This window comes from Lactuca serriola, chromosome 4 (genome assembly GCF_051521515.1).
Source record: "Lactuca serriola cultivar US96UC23 chromosome 4, Lser_US96UC23_V15, whole genome shotgun sequence".
NCBI lineage: Eukaryota > Viridiplantae > Streptophyta > Magnoliopsida > Asterales > Asteraceae > Lactuca > Lactuca serriola.
In genome coordinates, this window is record NC_136411.1 from 100965450 (window position 1) to 100979557 (window position 14108).

Below are 14108 nucleotides of genomic sequence, written 5' to 3' on the forward strand. Positions count from 1 at the left end.
CATTACGAAAGGATCATTGCATAAAATGTTAGAATCTAACATATTCTATAAGTGGCAAGAATTTGATATTCTTACACTTATGGAAAAGGATTTGGAGTTTTGAAATAAGAATGATTGGAAATGTGTTCAATTTGATCTATTTCACAAAGTAAGAACCATAGGTAAACATTGTGTGCATGCTAGGAACATGGGACAAGTGTAATAATTCAAGTAAGAAGTTGATTACCCGAAACGAAAAATAATGAGTAATCGATATGGTGATAAATAAAAGGAGTTTTATTTATAATCAAAGGTTTGAGGCCATATGAGATTAGTATTATTCTTGTGTTTCACTTTGCATGTTTTGACTTCCTGAATAATTTAATTGGTTAAGAACAGTCAAATTATTCGAACGGGCCACAGTCGTTCATATGTTGGAAGTAGGTATGGATGAAGACTATCGTGAATTGGTGTGTGGATTGTCTAAAAGAGTATTAGACATAAGCAAATGTTTGCTGCAACGTTCATGAGTGCTTATGAATATGATTTGAGCATTGTATTAAACCCATGCTCACTTGGATCACTCCATGAATTGCATCACGAGTGATTGGTGAGATGATAACATCTTATATTCTTGAAACCGAGATGTGTGAGTTGTATCTTGCGAATCGGTTGCACATTGATAATATGTAAACGCACTAGTAACTTGGTGTTATAAAACATATTATTGTGTGTAATTCGGTGAGTGAGTGCAAGCAAGCATTGTATCAAAGTTTATCCATTCCTTTTATCCAAAGTAGGATAAAAGCGATATCTTTGGGCCCCTCGATGATTTAGTGATGACAAATGTAAATGCTCGGCCGAGCTAGGGCTAATTTGATTTGTTCAATTAGTCAGTCGTCATAAATCGGGAATCGAGATATAGTACAAAGAGAATGATTTGAAATCATATCTTATATGATATCTAGAATGGAGGAATATATGATCCCTTATCTAAGGACACGCGTATCTGATAGGATCAGAGTTGACAACGGCTTTGGAAAGCTACGATTGCAGATCAGGATCTGAAGTCATACGTAGAATAGTTGTTAGACTTATCCAAGTGGGAGACTGTTGGATTAGTGTCTAAGTCCATAACTATTTTGGTATGTACTTGACCCGATGGTGCATGGTCCTTTTGGGTTGCCTTCACCAAAGCAACTTGATAGGATGGATTATGGACAGAAAGGATTAAATATGATTTATTAATATATTATGAGAATAATATATTAAATGAGAAATCATATTGTTTAATTAATATTAGTCAATAATTAATTGGTAATTAGTTTTGTGACTAAAAGAGATTAATTAAACTTAAGGGACTGGAATTGTAATTATAAGATAATTGCAATTTGGGCTATGGATCGTCTTAAATTGAGGAGTGGACGAATTCTATGGGGAAGCCCATAAGGAAATCGTCCAAGGCCTTAATTAAAGGAGTCCATGGGTTGCTTAGGGCTTAAGCATCCAAATTAGGGTTTCCTTGTTAGATAACCCTAATAGTCTCCTATATATAGATCCCTTAAGGACCAAAAACGTGGCTAAGTTTTGTTCTAGGGTTTCACACATTTTTGGGCAGCCTCCATCCTCTCTCCTCTTCATCCTCTTGCTTATGGTGTTTGTGAACCATTAGAGGAGTGACATTTGTGACTCTAAGCTTTCTAAAGTCAATACAAGGAGATTTGGATTGTTATTGCTACATAACAATCAAGGTAATATCTTAAACCCATTCTTATGTTAATATGATTACTTGTATGCTAGAATTAGGGTCTATAGTCTTGGATAACTTGCATGTACAATAGAGAAACCTACATCCAAGCATTAGGGTTTGTATGAGCACATAGGATGTTCTTAGGACCAAAACCCATCAATATTAGTTTCTTAGTTATTAGTGTGACGCATACGGTGCTCATCCATCTCGCATGTCTTGCGAGCGATTCACTCTGTCTGATTCCCTCTCGAAATCATCATCCTATGCTCCTTCTAGTTCCGCCTCTGCTCCTCTGTTGGTTGTTTGCGATGTGTAGGTGTGTCATTTGTGTGAGAATGGGAGTGTCTAATAACAACATACGATATGGCTAACAACAACAAATACAACATATAGCATACCAAGTTTTATCTTGGCATAAAACCAATAACAACAACATACTTTATAAATTAACATATAGAACTTTTGAATATGACTTCGGAACTATATCGCACACAACATATATATAGAATCCTAATTATAACTCAAGATATACATCAGTATAATAACATGCTAACAAGTTGATAATAGTTGTATATATTCAAAATATTATATTTAGAATAACTATCTCCCGGTTAATATAACTATCTACGTTGATACTAATATACCATTATATAGACATAATAGTAATGTATATACAATATTTAGCATGTGTTTCCCCCCGAAAATATTAGAAAGTGGAGCCGTGAAACTCACCCTAGTAGCGTGATTTTATGTAATTTAAGCAGAAACAATCAGCGGTACGAGGTCGTTGGGGCTTGGGATGCAAGAGGGCTTCAACAAATGAGAGAAAGGGAAGAAGTTCAGATGTAGGAATAGCTGAAGTTGGACCTGCTATTTATAGGAATATTTTTGGCCTCTCACATTGTTATCCATATAGTCTCACGTCGTGAGCCATGGCTGGTCACCCCGGACACTTGTCATTTGTGTCCCTAGCTTTGAAAGGTGGCCATGTGACTCCTCACGTTTTGAGATATCCTTGCTCACGTCGTGAGATTAGAACTTATCCCTTCGTAGCCTCGTCACACACCTTCTAGTTCCGAAATGTGGCAATTCGACTCCTGACGTTGTGAGTTTTTAAGCTCGCGTTGTGAGCTCAGTCAGATTAGGGTTTTTGACAGCTGTATCTTCGGAAGTTCGTAACTTTCGCATACGAACTCCGTTTTTGACGTTCTTTATATCCACACGTAGGTATTTAAGAGTACTATAACTCTCTTTTAGAATCTAATAGATAATTATAAGTCTATTTTAAATTCCTCTTATTATAGAGATTTATAGTGTTCGGTTTATCATAACTTCTTCACACGAAATTAGATTTAGACGTTCTCTATATCTTTGGAATTGTATGGACATATACTTTGAGTTGTATTATAAAGAAAGTACATATTTGTATTAGAATTTATCATGAACTACATAGTAATTTCATCGCATTACTAATCACATTACATGATTGGCATAATCACATGTGATTGTTATTGACCTATTTTGACTAGTGTTACAGACAGACAAAGCGAGAGGACGATACACTCTCTCGAGGAAATGTTGTGCGCATGTGTCTTGGATTTCGGTGGCAGTTGGGATACGTATCTTCCATTAGCAGAATTTTCATATAACAACAGTTATCACGACAGCATAGACCGACCTCCCTCCGAGATGCTCTATGGGAGGACGTGTAGGACCCCAATCTATTGGGGCGAGTTCGGTCAGAAGGTCATAGGGAGTACCAAAGTGGTACTCAAGACTACGAAGAGGATACTACAGTTTAGGAGCAAGCTTCAGACTGCTTAGAGTCGGCAGAAGAGCTATGTCGAAAGACGCCGATCGGACCCGGGTTTCCCGATCGGGGGCATGGTCCTCCTGAAAGTGTCGCCTTGGAAAGGAGTCATTTGGTTCCGGAAGCAGAGCAAGCTGGGTGCCAGGTATACCAGTCCTTTTAGGGTTATAGCCTGGGTGGGCAAACTAGCGTACCGGTTGGAACTTCCGTCAGAGCTCAGCCAGATCCACAACACTTTCCATGTTTCTCAACTGCGAAAGTGCTTAGTGGATGATTCAACGGTTGTGTCTATAGAGGATATTCAGGTTGATGACAGCTTGAACTACATCGTGAGACAAGTGGCTATTCTCAACAAAAAGATGAAGGAGCTGAGGAACAAGAGGGTTGAGCTGGTGAAGTTTCAGTGGCAGCACCACAAGGGCTCGGAGTGGACTTGGGAACCTGAGGAGTTGATAAGGAAGCACAACCCGGAGTTGTTCTTGGATGCAGTAGACTTTGAGGACGAAGTCTTATTCAAGTGGGGGAGAATTGTAACGATCATCACTTGATGCAATAATTATTAACTATTTCTTAATTAATTGTTGGGCTAACTGTTAATAAAAGGACTAACTGAGTGGACCTTTACTGAGTGGGCTGAAGATTTGGGCCGCCTATAAGGCGTATACTGGGCGTAGCCTTGTGGTACGCGAGGCGTAAAGACGCATTGGATGCGGGGGATATATGCACATACGCGCAACGTATGTGAGCAGATTCCAAACCCTAATTTTTCGGGTTTAAACCATATAAATACCACATTATGACAAAAACCCTAGCTTCCTTACCAGCCCCTCATCCTTAGAAACCCTAGATAGCCTTCCTTTCTTATTCTTGTGTGTGTTTTGGCCTTGTGAAGCTTGTTTGGAGCTAAGAAGCTTGAAAGAAGGAAGGTGAACATAGTGAAGAGGAACTTAAGTATCTTGAGCTCATAGATCCAGGATAACACCAACTTTTGGGACTCATTGGAGGTATAAAGCTTTCAACTTTCTTTTTGAATACTTAGATCTAGTGTAATGTTGTTTTAGGGTCTTTTTAGTTCCAAGAATGGACCTTTATGAATCAAGTTTGTTTCTAGGACAAGAGGTGCCACTCTCAGTGATATTCATGCCCCATAAGCAGTAAAGTCTCAATCTTTAAGGTCATTTTATGACCATGCATGAGTTTCGAGTCATTTCCATAAACGTTAGTTGATATATTCCAAGTTTGGTCTCACTTGGTGGGTTGCAAGCCACCAAGTAATTGACTTTATGGGTTAAGACGGGTTATTGGACTCAAATCTGTAATTTGGACTTAGTGTACACCAGTATGCGCAGCTTACAAGCCATGCAAGTTGTACACATAACGTACGGAGGAGTACGCTCAATGTACTCTCAGATTTTGGGCTTTGTGATATTTGGGACTCGATTTGGACCTATCTTTGGGCCTAGCAGATGTTGGGCCGAAATGGGCCATCAGAAGTCAGATAATGGACCAAGGACATGTTTGGGCTTAAGGGAAGGCCCATTTGAGGAGTTGGGCCCAATTTAGAAAATTGGGCCATTAGTGGGCCTTTAGTGGGCCATTAGTGAGTTGGAAAGATTAGAAGGAATTAGGCCTAGGTTTTGGTCCAAATTGGATCAGGGGTAAAATAGTCATTTTACCCTTAGAAGCATTCTCAATTTTTGACTAAGTGTTTATTGTGATAATGATAGACGGGGAGTCATTGGAGCAGCCATCAAAGATTCCCTCACACGAGTTTTCAGCAGCCAGCTTGAGAGGTGAGTTTTCCTCCAGTAGGAACAGGTCTAAGGCACCAATGTCGGCCCGTTTATGTATATTAGCTTATACCAAACTTGGGTCTGATGTCGGGGCTAGCCCGATGTAGATTATATGTTTCCGGACTTCGGTCTGATGCCGGGGCAAACCCGAGGAATGTTTGTATGCTTGATGTCTTCGTGATTCTTCCTTGTGTTTGTTGTGTGTTCTCGAATTTGGTCCGATGCCGGGGCAATCCCGAGGAATGTTTATATGTTTATGTTATATGCTTGATGATATGCTATATGTATACTGAACTTTGGTCCGATGCTTGGCGAGGCCCGATGTCAGATTCGTCCGATGTCGGGCGGGCCCCGATGTAGTGGGCAAGGCCCAATGTATGTTATTATGTGATTATGTGTATGGTATGTGGTAGTTTGGGGAGACTCACTAAGCTTCGTTCTTATAGTTTTCAGTTTTGGTTTCAGGTACTTTCGCTAGTAAGGGGAAGAGCTCTGATGACTGCATGGCACACACCACAACTTTTAGTCTAAGAGGATTCAATCTGATAATATAACATATGATTTTGATACATTGATATATGATATGAGATTTTTGAGATGCATGATTTATGACATTTTGATACTTGTGGTTTTATTATTATGATGTTTGATGAAATATGGTTTTTCTTAAATGATTTTAAACGAAATTTTTGGACCGTATTTTTGGGATGTTTTACTCTAAATCAACCACAATCTTCAATAATTCATATCTGGAGTTCCATAAGGTTAGACAATTGTTACATAAAAATTATTGGATTCCACTTTTACGTCTTTCATGCATTCTTTGAACCTTTGAATTCATTGAGTGGATTTTGTAATATATCTTACAGCCCTTTACATGTCTCTAACACTACTTTGGTGATGATCCAACCTATCCATAACAATAACCTTAAATGTGTGGGTCATACACCTTATATGTAATTGTTTCCCCCATCGTACGAACCTGGTAGTTTTTCATAATAAATTTGATTGATTTATCGTTTGCACTACAATTGCATGTTGTTATGGTCATTACATTATTGATACACTACCATTGAATACAATTCAAGCATGTGCACCCAATGTCTTCTCCCTTATAACTATCTAATGGTTTGAAATTAATAATTCTTTTGTGCATCACACAATCATTATCAATAAAGTGGGTCATTATCACCATATAGCTCACCCTTTAACATGAGCTTGTCCAGGTGTTGGTGGTCAAATGCACATTAGTTAGGAGATTTCTAAAGAGCTTAGTCAACTTAGTCTTTTCTTTAACAAAGTAATCGGGGACACTTTTTGAAATTATGGTTCTACTTGACAAAAGCACTTTCATGTTTAATGCATTAGCATACTCGGTAAACAATTCATTCTCTACAAACTTAAAGGGAAGTTCATCCACTACAAACAAGTTTAACAAAGTTTTTTTTATTCGTTTGTTATCGTATTTCCAAATGCTAATACTACCTTTCTTGTTTGCTTCTTTTTTGAAATTTAAAGTGCTCTGCTTTTCAAAAAAATTGGGTTATGTTTACATTTATTCATATGTTTATTCATACTAGAAGTATCGTTTAGGTTTGAGTCGGTTTGAACACCAAACACCAAGGGAAACCATTTGCACTTGTTGTGTCTAACATTATCAATAATAACTTCATCAAATTCTTCGTAATAAGGAGCACTCGGTACTTGGACTTTTTTCTTCTTGTTTTTGGTTCACTTGGTCCGACATTTCCTTCAGTTTGAGAGTTTTCAACCAAGACGTCTTCATCTTCATCTTCAATCTAAATAAACAACAACCAATCAATTACCATAACTTAACTTCAATACACATAAATGCAAGTGCCAATAAATCAACTAGTTGTTGAAAGAACAACAATGTACCTATAAGTATGTCATCAACTATTGGAAGAATATGTTGGATTAGTGTCTAAGTCCATAACTATTTTGGTATGTACTTGACCTGATGCTGCATGGTCCTTTTGGGTTGCCTTCACCAAAGCAACTTGATAGGATGAATTATGGAGAGAAAGGATTAAATATGATTTATTAATATATTATGGGAATAATATATTAAAGGAGAAATCATATTGTTTAATTAATATTAGTCAATAATTAATTGGTAATTAGTTTTGTGACTAAAAGAGATTAATTAAACTTAAGGGACTAGAATTGTAATTATAAGATAATTGCAATTTGGGCCATGGATTGCCTTGTATCAAGGGTTGGACGAATTCTTATGGGAAGCCCATAAGGAAATCGTCCAAGGGCTTGATTAAAGGAGTCTATGGGTTGCTTAGGGCTTAAGCAACCAAAATTAGGGTTTCCTTGTTAGATAACCCTAATAGCCTCACTATATATAGAACCCTTAAGGCTCAAAAACGGGGGGTACTTCTTTTCTAGGGTTAGAACATGTTTTTGGCAGCCTCTATCCTCTCTCCTCTTCATCCTCTTGCTTATGGTGTTTGTGAGCCATTAGAGGAGTGACACTTGTGACTCTAAGCCTTCCAAAGTCAATTCAAGGAGGAATTGGGATTGTTATTGCTACATAACAATCAAGGTAATATCATAATCCTAATTATATGTTAATATTGATTTCCATATGCTAGAATTAGGGTTTATAGTCTTGGATTCAAAGCATGTACAATAGAGAAACCTAGATCCAAGCATTAGGGTTTGTATGAGCACATAGGATGTCTTATGACTAAAACCCATCAGTGGTATCAGAGCCTAGCTTGGTTTCAATTGTATTGATGCATTGTATAACTAGAAAATTCGTTTTTTGGGTTTCTGGAGGCTGGACTCGCCGAGTCAATGCAGACTCGACGAGTCCAAGCCTGACTCGACGAGTCAACTCGTCAAATGGAGTATATCTCGGGATTTCTTGCTGTTTTTGCTTTGGGATAGTTACCTTATCATATTAGATCAATATAAATCCGATTTTATGATATATTTGACTATATTCTTGATCTAATTGAAGATATTTATCAATTAATAAGATAATTATTTCCTTATGTGATAATTGATTAATTATTTTGACTAAATTGACAAATTGTTTTGCAAGAAATCATTAAAAAAATCAAATATGGATAATTATGTGATTAAATGTTAATTTAAATTATTTGTTATTTGATCCTTGTTGTTATGAAAAGTTTCATATTTTCCCCTTAGGTTTTATAGTTTGAATTTGAACCCAATTGTTTTGTTGTTTTGAAATTTAAATAGTTAAAACCCTAATGTTTTGAAAAAGCTTTCAAAACTTGCCCTCAAGTTTTGGAATTTAAATTTTGATTAAATAGTTTAATTTTGATGTATATTTAAATTCTAAACCCTAATGTGTTGAAATGTTTCAAAACTTGCCCTCGGGTTTTGGAATTTAAAAGTTGATTAAAAGTTTAATTAGGAATGTTAAATTCTAAAACTCTAGTATAGTTTTGAAAAAGTTCAAATCACACCCTTATGGTTTTATTAATTAATTAAGGTGTATAATTAAAAGAAGTTTAATATATCCATAAAGTTTTGGTTTACAATTTAATTGAATTAAAAGTATAATTGTTAAATTAGACCACCTAATATTTTAAAAGTATAAAATACACCGTATACTATATATAACATTAAAAGTCTAACATTATATATATGTAGGAGTAAAAGTCAGTCTTACCGTTAATAGGTGTCACACCCCCAAACCAGAATGGCGGAAACATTCGGGGGTGGATGAATTCACGTAGTATCACGACAATTGAATATTGTAAAGAAAGTAACACAACCATCATATATATAATAAAAACGTATATTGTTGCGTTATACATATTTGCAAAAGAATATTACAATATGATGATATAAATATTTTAATGATAAACGTCCTTAGCGTTCCTTCTTCAAAAGCTGGTGGTTACCTGTATTACTAATTCCCTGAGAAATACAAGTGGTTTCGAAAAAGTGTCAACAATTAAGTTGGTGAGTTCATAAGTGTTTCGTATTGAAAAGTATGTCCTTTTAGTAGTAAATCGATGAACGAGGTTTTCAAAAAATCCAATATTTTCTATAAATGGTTTGAAAGGTTTCCAAAGTTGGTGTGCGTTAGTATGTTCCATGCTTTAATAATAATGATAAACTTTGAGCTAAAAATGATGTGGAAAAACTGAATGCATATATGAATCTTGTAAATCAAACTTGTTTTTATACTTTTATGTGAGTTTTATAACCATACTATTAACACTGACGGCCTGTAACAACATTCTTCAGGTGTTGTAGTGTTATGACATTTGTCACCCCAGACCTGCCGGTCTAACTATAGCTAATAGTTTAGGTGCGGGGTTGTCAATCCCGTATAGATCTATACACAAGTATCACGCTCTCCCTCCAAGAGATTATGGTATATAATACAGAACTTGAAATGCATACATACGAGTACATTGAAGTTTGAATATCTCACATTACTTGGTATAAACAGATTTACGATAAGAAAGACTTTACTTCATTTGAAAGTATTTCATTTGTCAAGATGTATATGTAAAATGTATGCATAACTTGTTAACTATACTCATTATAATTTCTCAAAAAGTATGTTTCCATTTAGTAAGAATAACTTGGTAATATAATAGCCCTTTAAACAAAAAGATGTTTGTATCAATACTCTATAAGATAGATATTATATTTATGTTTATAAAACGATACTTTGACTTGTAATGTACTTGTATTTCCCCCCTAAAACATGAAAACAATTGAAAAGTAGGGGTATGAACTCACTCGTTTGATTTGAAGAGAGAGAGGCTAGATTTGAGCAGAACTTCGATCGCGTAAAGTTGCGTTTTCAAGCTCCTCGTGACTCTCGGCAACGTAGCAACTTTGTCGGAGGTTCGGGTGCGGAAATCGAGGTCGTCGGGACAGCTTCTGGTGCTTGGAAGTGTGTGGGAGTAAATGGAAGTTTGAGAAGGTGTACCTAAAACTCGTAGCTTATGCCATCTATTTATAGTGCTGGAGAGGTGAGTACGCGGGGCGTACTCGCGTACGCTGCACGTACCTCGTTACGCTGGGTGTAAGAATGCGTCATGGCTTATGACTCCAGCCTAGCTAGTGTAGAGCACTCGAGCCGATGAGACTCGACACTGGGCCTATTACGCGGGGTGTACTATTGGATTACGCGGGGCGTAATCTAGTCTGTCATCTTCTAAATTCTGTAACTTTCGCGTACGAGCTCCGTTTTTCGCGTTCTTTATATCCACGCGTAGGGGAGATTATGCTCTACAACCTTCATTTAGACTCTGTCGGCTAGTTTTGACTTTATTTTTAATGATATATTTTTAATAGGCCGGGACTCCTAAAGTCCGTTAAAAATTCATAGTTTCTTTATTCGACGTCGGTTTTCGTTTGTCTTTTTATCATTTTACTCCTATTGTGGAGATCTTCAACTCTCATTTAGGTTGCGTTAGCTAAATAATACTCGATCTTCAATTCGAGTTTTTAGCCCTCTACTACTGTTATGAAACTTTGGAAATTCGTAACTTCTTCATACGATGTCCAAATTGGGCGATCTTTTTATGTACGTTTACAGTTTAACGAACTCTACATCTTTTGTTTAGATACTTAAGGCAAAAATGCATTTTATTGAAATTTCACTTTTTACGTTAAATAGCGTTTTAACGGTGTGTCGTAAATATACGAGTGGTTATAATTTCTTCAATATAACCCGGTTTTGAACGTTCTTTATGTTTTTGGAAACCTTGGCATGATATCTAATATTTGATGCATCCCAACTTAGATATTTGAACACTTTATTTTTGAGTTTAATTTAGTTGATTCCAAATAGTTTTCGTTGTATTTGACATTTGAGCGTTACACTGCTTTTGGAAAAATATAGGGTTGTCACATCATCCCCCTGTTAAGGGAATTTCGTCCCGAAACTTAATCTAAGATAGAGTTTACAGGTTAGGAAAAAAGATGCGGGTACTTTTGTTTCATCTGATCCTCGCGTTCCCAGGTGTATTCAGGTCCTCGCTTGGCGTTCCAGCGGACCTTTACAATAGGTATGCGGCTTTGTTTAGTTCGTTTTACTTCCCGATCCATGATCTCTACTGGTTCCTCTACAAATTGGTGATTCTCATTTATTGCAAGTTCATCTAGAGGGATGACAAGGGTCTCATCGGACAAGCACTTCTTTAGGTTTGATACGTGAAAGGTAGGGTGTACGTTGTGGAGCTCCTGAGGTAATCTAAGTTTGTAAGCTACTGGACCGATCCTGGCAAGGATCTCGAATGGTCCGATGTATCTTGGGTTCAGTTTCCCGCGCTTCCCGAAGCGTATTAATCCCTTCCAGGGCGAGACCTTTAGTAAGACTCGATCTCCGACCTGGAATTCCAAGGGCTTCCGTCTTTTGTCTGCATAACTCTTTTGTCTGTCCCTTGATGCTTTTAGACGTTCCCGAATCTAAACAATCTTCTCCGTAGTTTCCCTTATAATTTCTGGTCCAATGAGCGTGTTGTCTGTTGCTTGTCCTTTTGCTAGTTGTGTGTCCCCCACTTCGGCCCAGTACAAAGGCGACCTGCATTTGCGGCCATAGAGGGCTTCGAACGGGGCAGCCTTGATGCTTGTGTGGTAGCTATTGTTGTACGAGAACTCGACCAAAGGTAGATGCGTGTCCCATGCCTTACCAAAATCGATTACGCAAGACCTCAACATATCTTCTAGGGTTTGTATGGTTCTCTCACTCTGGCCGTCGGTTTGTAGGTGATCAGCGGTACTCATGTCTAGCCTTGTCCCCAAAGCTTTTTGTAGCGACTGCCAGAACCTTGAGGTGAACCTACTATCTCGGTCCGAGATAATGGATATGGGCACACCATGTAGTCGTACAATTTCTCTGAGGTATGTCCTAGTTAGCTTCTCTAATTTATCCGTCTCTTTGATCGGTAGGAAGTGCGCTGATTTAGTTAACCTGTCGACAATCACCCAGATAGTGTCGAGTCCTTTTGCCGTTTTTGGTAGTTTGGTTATGAAATCCATGGTTATACGTTCCCACTTCCATTCTGGTATTTCTGGTTGTTGCAACAATCCTGAGGGCTTTTGGTATTCTATCTTGACCTTGGCGCACGTCAGACATTTACTCACGTAGGTAGCAATTTCAGCCTTCATGTTCGGCCACCAATACAACGTCTTGAGGTCGAGATACATCTTATCAGAGCCGGGGTGTATGGAGTATCGTGTTTTATGGGCTTCGTTCATGACGACTTCTCTAAATCCACCAAACTTCGGCGTCCAGCTCCGATCCATGCAGTAATGAACTCCATCATTCTTGACCTCAAACTTCTTATCCATTCCCCTTAAGGCTTCCCCTGCCACATTTACCGATGTTAAGGCTTCTATCTGGGCTTCCTTGATTTGTGTGGACAGGTGCGAATGGATTTTCATGGTTAAAGACTTCACTCTGTGGCCCGAGTATTCCTTCCGGATGAGTGCATCGGCCACCACGTTAGCCTTTCCGGGATGATATCGAATCTCGCATTCATAATCATTTAGTAGTTCTACCCACCATCTTTGTCTCATGTTGAGTTCTTTCTGGTTGAGGATATGTTGGAGGCTTTTATGGTCGGTGAAGATCGTACATTTCGTGCCGTAGAGATAGTGTCTCCATATCTTCAGAGCGAAGATGACTGCTCCTAGCTCAAGATCGTGCGTTGTGTAGTTTACTTTGTGCGTCTTTAGTTGCCTTGAGGCGTAGGCGATGACCTTCCTTCGTTGCATCAGGACACACCCAAGTCCTTGGTTTGATGCATCGCAATAGACCACGAAGTCCTCCGTCCCTTCGGGCAAGGTTAGGATGGGCGCACTACATAAGGCTCGCTTTAGCGTTTGAAACGAGGCGTCTTGTTTTTCTCCCCAGTCGAAGGTCACACTCTTCTGAGTTAGGGTGGTAAGTGGTTTGGCAATCTTCGAAAAGTTTTGTATGAACCTTTGGTAATACCCGGCAAGTCCCAAAAATTGCCGGATTTCTGTAGGGGTCCTTGGTGTCGTCCGACTTTCTATTGCCTTGATCTTAGAAGGATCCATGTGTATCCCCTCCTTGCTTACTACATGTCCTAGGAAATCCACTTTCTGAATCCAAAATTCACACTTGGAAATTTTTGCGTAAAGCTTCTTTGCCCTCAACGTTTCCAAAACTTGGCGGAGGCGTTGGCAGTGTTCTTCTTGGCTTCTAGAATAGATGAGTATATCATCTATGAACACGATCACGAATTTATCCAGGAAGGGACGACATACTCGGTTCATCAAGTCCATGAACACCGCTGGAGCATTTGTCAATCCGAAGGGCATTACTACAAACTCGTAGTGACCATAACGTGTTCGGAAAGCCGTTTTGGGGATGTCTCCTTCCAACACTCGCAGTTGGTGATAACCAGATCTTAGATCGATCTTTGAGAAGAAGCTTGCTCCCCGTAGTTGGTCGAACAGATCGTCTATGCGCGGTAGGGGATATCGGTTCTTGATCGTGAGTTTGTTCAGCTCCCGATAATCGATGCACATGCGAAAGGATCCGTCCTTCTTTTTCACGAATAGGACTGGTGCTCCCCATGGTGAGAAGCTCGGTCTGATGAATCCCTTGCTCAACAGCTCGTTTAATTGACTGGACAGTTCCTGCATCTCGGCTGGGGCTAAACAGTAAGGCGATTTTGCTACTGGGGTAGCTCCGGGGATCAAGTCGATTCTGAACTCAACTTGGCGCTCTGGTGGAATTCCTGGAAGATCTTCTGGGAAAATATCTGGGAAG